Raw genomic sequence first — 7,484 nt, 5'->3', positions numbered from 1 at the left:
TGGTGGCCCTGCAGTAGAGGAAGAACGTTGCCATGGCTGCTGGTGGCCCTGCAGTACAGGAAGAACGTTGCCATGGCTGCTGGTTGCCCTGCAGTACAGGAAGAACGTTGCCATGGCTGCTGGTGACCCTGCAGTACAGGAAGAACGTTGCCATGGCTGCTGGTGGCCTTGCAGTAGAGGAAGAATGTTCCCCATTGGCTGCTGGTTGCCCTGCAGTAGAGGAAGAACATTGCCAAGCAGGGCCAGAGAGTTGGCGGAGAGTTAGTGGGTTCTTTCTTCATATTTCCCGCAACAGCTTGGGACAAATTTGTATTGGGCAAGTGGATCGGGCCACCAGACAAAAGAACTGGTAAGGTTGAGCAGGCCCAAACCCCAGGGAATCTCAGAATTGAGAACAGCAGGCATGGAGCCAGCTCCCTGCCAAGCTCTACTTGTTCTGGAACATGTAACCACGACACCCCACTGAGAAAGCCATGACAGTCAGTCACATAGGAACAATACCTGAAGTCCTTCCCCATGCAAATAGAGCACCCCTAATATCTCAGATTGAGCCAATGGGAAACATTTACCCTGGATCCCACCCCACTTCCAAAACGTTTATCAAGTCCCTATCCACATGGAATAAGCGCACAAGTTATTTCACCAAGAATCCTCTGAGAGTGGTTATTTTACTGAGCTGTAACATTTGGGGAAGAGATTTCTCTCTCGAAGGATTCGTTGCTGGACCTTGGATCCACACAGCAGGCTGGGTTCATGTCCCTGCTGCCACCACCTCTGTGGCTCCCTGCTGCCTGCAGCTACTAGTCACTGTTCTGTTCACTTGTAGCTACTTTCTGCTGCCCAGTGGCTCTGGCTGTGTTTGTTGCTCCCTGAAGCCTGCCACCACTGCTGTGACTGGCATTGTGTGAGAGATCCTGGTTACCTGTCCTGCATGGGCTCTCCTTTGGAGAGCTGTAACACTGGCTCTTCTGGCCAGACCAGAGCCCTGTGGAACCTTTTGTTCCAGATCAGAGATCCTCAGGATTTATCCCTCCTGGTTCCCCAGAGAAAGACACCTGGAGATGCCTATCATGGACTGTGTTCTGCTTCCCGTGAGTGTCTACAACACCCTCAGAGGTGAGGCAGACAGGCAGCCTGACAAATTTATATTCAAGGAAAAACATTCAGGTCCAAGAATGAAGCCACAGGTGTGCACTATGATAAGGCAAGGCCATGTGAAACTGTGGCTTTGAATTCATAATGAACATATAAAATGAAATACTGCTTTGAACTTAACATCAACATCTTCTGTAACTCCCATTTTATGTAACATCAAGTGCCTGTATGTATATATATATATATATGTTTGTCTAAATGTACATATATATATACATGTGTATGTATATGTGTAGGTATGTAGATATGCATGAACACTTGTGGCGTAAATGAAACAGATTTCCGGGCCTGGCCAGAGCATGTGTGTGTGTGTGTGTGTGTGTATGAATGTGTATATATATATGGGTATATATATGTGTGTGTGTGTGTGTGTGTGTGCGTATTTGCTTTTGTAAAGGGTTTTAATTCTTTTCTTTATAACATTTTATCTGTAAGTTAATTTTTTTCATAGAAACATTTTGTCTAAAAGCTACAAAAGATTAACACAATAAATAAAAGGTGATGTAGCCATTTTCCACTTCATTTGGTGTATGTGTGTATGTGTGAGAGAAAGAGAGAGAGAGAGAGAGTGGGAGGGAGGGAGGGAGAGAGAAATTCTTATACACCAGCTACATGGCAGAGGAAACTGGAATCAAGGAAGCTCTGATCAAAGCTGGAACCATCCATGCAGGTGGCCAAGAAGCCATTTTTAGCCTCATTGGCAGTACTTGTCAGGACGGAAAGCCAAATGCTCCTTAGCACAGTTACTCCGGGCAGATGCCAGTGTTGCTCATGATAAAGATGTTCCTTGTAATGATGCAGTTATACTGGAATATCTCTAGAGAATATATCAGGATTTGCCCTCATAAAACAGAGTGGAATCAAGGATGGGGATTGTAGTGCAATTGGAGCATTCACCATCATCCACAATAAGGAGACCATAGAACATCAGATTCTTTCCAATAAAGCAAACACAAGAGATGAAGAGAGGTTAGCCTTTCCCCTTTGGCACACAGCATTGAGAGAAAGAAGTCATGTCTAAAGGCAGTTACTGTCAGCCATCTTTTTGTCTCTGGCCTAAGAAGCAGAGGAGAACTGAAAGCAGCTTGCTTTTACTGGACAGGAACAGTGATACACCTTCACCTTTTTATCCAGGGTTATAGCTGATCTCTTACTCTTCTATGCTACCAGAATCTTGCTCAGCTCTCTAGATCACAGAACATCATATTCCTTATTAATAGTTTTATGCCTATAGAGCCCAACAGAAAGAAGTAGGTGCTTCTGAAGGTCCATGGGAAAACATGGATGACAGAAGCTAATAAATAAATTTCTTGAAAATGGGATCCTGGCTTCTTGGTGAAATTTCTGGAGATATAATTGTCTTAGTTACCTTTCTATTGCTATGGTAAGACACCATGAACAAGACAATCTATAGAAAAAAAGAATACTAAAAAAAATGAAAAAAGAATACTGGGGAATTATAGTTTCAGAAGGTTAGAATTCATGACTATCATGGCAGGAACAAGTATGGAGCTGAAGTAGTAGCTAAAAGCTCATATCTTGAGACAACAACCAAGATGCAGAAAGAGCTAACTGGTAATGGCCTGGACTTTTGAAACCTCAAAGCTAGTCCCTGAGTGACACATTGCCTTTAACAAGGCCACACCTCCTAAGTCTTCCAAAACAATTCCACCAACTGTGGACCAAGTAAGTATATATGCACATATGGGACCATTCTCATTCAAACCACTACAACAATCATCTGTAAGCAATCTGGAACATAACGTAATCATATCTTTAAAGCAAAAGATAAATTGTTGTATACAATATGTACCAATAAAAAGGCACAGCACTCACTTTGTGCTTCTGAATTCCCTAGGTAGCTTTCCAGGCTAAACCAGCTCAATAGCTATGTCTGTCCACCTTCTTCTTCATTCTATTCAGACTTCCAGGTACCTTATTCCCTCTATTAGGGAAGTTTTCCAGGGTGAATTGGAGAGGAAAATAAGCAGTGATTATAACAATTACTTAACATAAGACATTCTTCTAAAGATTGTCACAAATTAACTTTCTTGATACTGCTCTTACTTAGAAGAATCCTCAGTAAATCCCAATTCTGTTTTTGTGTCTCTGAGAATAGAGCTTCTACAGAACAAATATATGGGACAGAGCTGCCTTTGCCCCTAGTTCACCCTCAATCTCCTGCTTCTGCCTGGCCCATTCTGTGGGTATCTGAGAGACACTGCTGTCTCTATCCCTTCAATAATGAGAGGTGATGAGGCCAGAAGACCTAGGAGGTCTAGGAAAACCAATCCACTGTCAAGCTGAGTCCCAGTTCCTAATAAACTCTGATTGGAAGCCAGATGAGCTCACACAATCCACCTATACCACCTCCAGCACAGTGGCTATTTTTAACTACATGGTACCAATCATACCCCTGAGCATCACAACTGTCTATGAATCATCTGAAATACTGGTGAGATCTGCCAAAGGGCATCATGTTATATTTAGCCAGGACTGCTTCAGAAAGACTTACAGCTGGATGGAGAAAATGGTTTTCTTGGTTACGACGGGTGCTATGCAGCAGACTGAGTGCGTCTCCCATGCTGGCATGACTTATCTTAGGCAGAGTCTGTTCTCCACCAGGAGTATAAACAGATACCCAGATGAATGAGCAGGAGGCTAAGTGTTCCATGTGGTCAAGTAAGTTCTCAATGCACAGGAAAGCTCCAGTATCATAGAAAAATTTTGGATACAGCAGAGGGACTGGCAGCAAATATCCAGGTTCTAGCTTAAACCTTCGCTAACTACATTTCTTGTAGTCATGGACCCACCCTCTCTCCACCTGCTGCTGTCTTCTTGTTCAGTGATATCAATCAACTTCCCGAGGTCTTTAGAGAGTGATGAGAACAGATTTTGTAAATTCTAAAGTGCTGGTCAGAACAGTGGTTGTTAATGGGAGACTAAAAGATGAATTCAGAGCCTCCAGGTTTTCTGTCTCATCTAGACAAAACTGGATGACCAAGACCAGGCCAGCTCCTTTAGTGCTTGGGACACTTCTTAGTAGACAACTTTCTGTTCATGACTTCAGCTGCCATAATTCTTCCTTTCTCCAAGCTTCTGTTAGGGAGGGGTCATCTCTGGTGTTTAATTCATGCTGCCTGTTTTGGTATGGGCAGCTATGTAGCCAGACAGGATGGGCTGGAAGTGGTCTGCATTTTGATAGGTGAAATGTTACTTCAGGGCCCCCTTTGCTGCTGACTGCCCCTCTGACCACACACACTTACAGTCTCACTCTGTTTTCTCTCTTGTCTCCAGCAAAGCTCAGGGGTATTTTGGTTAACACGTTTCTTAAACCAAACACCTATCTCAGCTATACAGGAGAGCTTGCTGCCTTTCTGCATATGGACGGTAAGGACAAATGTCTGTGCCATTCCACAAGTCCTGAGAACCACACTTGGGAGCAAGCCTCATAAAATTCTCTTTTGATGAGTTCTTTGGTTTTTTTTTTGTTTTTGTTTTTGTTTTTGTTTAAAACAACCTAATGATTTTAATTGTATGTGTGTGAGTGTCTTGTCTGTATGCTTGTCTGTATGCTTGTATGTATGTATGTATGTATGTATGTATGTATGTATGTATGTATATATACCACATGTGCAGTGCCCTAAGAGGCCAGAAGAGGGTATTAGATAACCTAGAACTGTAGCTCTATCTGGTTGTTATCTTGTAGATGCAGGGTATCAAACCGAGACCCTCTGCAAAAGCAGCAAGTGCTCTTAACTGATGAGCTGCCACCTCTCACGCCCCTTGGTGAGTTCTTAAAGCAAAGACCTTTATTTTATTAGCAAACAAATATTCCTTCTTTGTAAACAAACTATTTGGGCAAAGAGTATTAGCCTTGGAGTTGAAGAAGGTTGGCCAAATTTAAAAACCTGTCTGGAACTTGACTCCTCATCTTTAAAGATTTTCACTATTTTAAATTTATGTATGTTTGTGTATATCTCTGTGTGGGTGTGTGTGAGTGAATGCAAACATCTGAGGAAGCTAGAGGTGTTAGATGCCTCATGGAGCTGGAGTTATCTGTATCCTCTGGAAAAGCAGTATGTGTCCCTACCCACTGAGCCATCTTTCCAGCCCCAATTTCCTCAAGTTTAAAACAGAATTTCCCCCTTAAATGAAGATTAAATACATCAGATAACACCAAATAATAATAAATTTTTAAAGTTGTCAGGAACTCACTTTGACAACTGAACAGACTAGATTCTACAAAAGTGAGGACATCAGGTTGCTTTAGATCCAGGGCCCAAGATGGCATATAAGAGACAGAGATTTTGCAGCACTGGTTGGTTGAATAAATGGACAAATAAAATATAAAGTGATTAATAGCCAGGTGTGCTGGTGAGAGCCTGTAATTTCAGAATTTAAGAATCTGAGGCAGAAGCCAGGCAGTGGTGGTACACGCCTTTAATCCCAGCACTTGGGAGACAGAGGCAGGCGGATTTCTAAGTTTGAGGCCAGCCTGGTCTACAGAGTTCCAGGATAGCCAAGGCTGTCTGTATAGAGAAACCCTGTCTTGAAAAAAAAAATCTGAGGCAGGAGAATCAGGAGTTCAAGGTCATCCTCAACTACATATTAAGTTCAAGGCCAAGCTAGCTGCATGAGGCCCTGTTCAGGGAAGGATGGGGGGCGGGGGCAGAGGGAAGGAGGAAAGGAAGGAGGAAGGCAGAGGGAGGGAGGGAGAGAGGAATGCTGAGAGAGAGGGTCTCTGTTCCACTCTGGAGAGGTGCATTACTCAACTTAGTCACTGTCACACAGGCAGAATTCCATTGTCTATCTACTCCAGAGACCTTTATAACCTTTTTGGCCCTCAGATTGATCAAATATTACTAGTGAAGAATAAGAGAGAAGCACTTGCCATGTGCCATGATGGCACATGCCTTTAATCTTAACACTTGGGAGGGAGAGTCAGGCAGATAGATCTCTGAGTTCCAGGATAGCTAGAGCTACACAGAGAACCCCTGTCTAGGAAAAAAAAAAAAGCAACAACAGCAATAGCAGCAACAACAATAACAAAAACCAAAAGTACCCACAAGTCAGTGAATTTTATCTCATTCTTCACTGTGGGTTAATCTGTGTCCAGTAATGTTGAGGTTATATTATGCTAGCTACTGTAGGAGGTGTGAGTACCCCTCATATGTCATATATTTCCAAATAGGACTTGTTGGAGTAAATAATCACCTCTTTGCCAAAAAGCATCAATAATTGAGCCTTAGGAACATAAAAAGTTTGGGGATAAATGATGTCAGGAAAATCTGGAATGCAGGAAGTCACTTGTGTGAAAAAATATATATCCTAAAGAAAAGAAAGAACACTTACTACCTTAGTGTGCAGTACCCTAAAGCACAGAGGGAGGGCAGGCTACCAGGAGACACTTCTCAGAACATGTTCTGGAAGTATCCAGAATGACAAACAATGGGTTAATGAACAGTGGCATCTATAAGAGAGATAACTCATCTGACATGGTTATGTGCACCTTTAATCCCAGAACTCAGGAAGTAGAAACAACCAGATTCCTGTATTTGAGGACAGCCTGGTCTACAGAGTGAGTTCCACAACAACCAAAACTACACAGAGAACCCCTGTCTCAAAAGAACAAAGCGGGGAGGGGGAGGGAGGAGGTGGCAAAGGAAAGGAAGGAAGGTAGGTCAGTCAAAGCAAAGGAGTGATAACTCAAGTCTCCCAACTTCAAGAAAAGCAGAAGGGCTTTGAGCTCAAGATGAAGAATGAAAGAATTTCTATGGGTTAACAAGTACATTTGTAAAATGCGAGTGTGTGTCATGGGCCCTCCTTCTGAATATTTAATGATATCTCCTTTATATAACTGTTCTCTGGTGACCCTTCCCATTGGACAGCTCAGTTTGGCTCCAATGGCTCTTGCAATCCAAATGGGTTATACAGATGCACCACGGGGGTTTTCTTTTAGTGACTGTGACTTCTGGGATGTCATGCTTGCCTGCTTCAAATACATCAATTAAACTCTCCATGTGAAACCTGTTTGGATAATGTTCTGGACCCAGAAAAAGTGTGTCCCACAAGTCTGCCCACCCTCACCCTATTTTCCCTCTCACACAAGATCTCTCTTGTTCTCTTTTCCTCCCTCCTCCTCTCCCTCTCTCTTTGCACTATCCAACCTCTCTGCCTGTCGGCTCCAGGCACACCATATGCTCTCCAGGACCTGAAAATAATAAAAGATTTTTTCGTTTTATATTTTAAAATAAGGTCTCACTAGGGAGAAAGCTAGCTTTAAACTTGTGATCCTCATGCTCGGCCTCCTGAATGCTGGGGTTATA

This window comes from Mastomys coucha, unplaced genomic scaffold, assembly GCF_008632895.1.
Source record: "Mastomys coucha isolate ucsf_1 unplaced genomic scaffold, UCSF_Mcou_1 pScaffold23, whole genome shotgun sequence".
Lineage (NCBI taxonomy): Eukaryota > Metazoa > Chordata > Mammalia > Rodentia > Muridae > Mastomys > Mastomys coucha.
The sequence above is the reverse complement of the archived record's forward strand: the minus strand, read 5'-3'. Positions refer to the sequence as shown.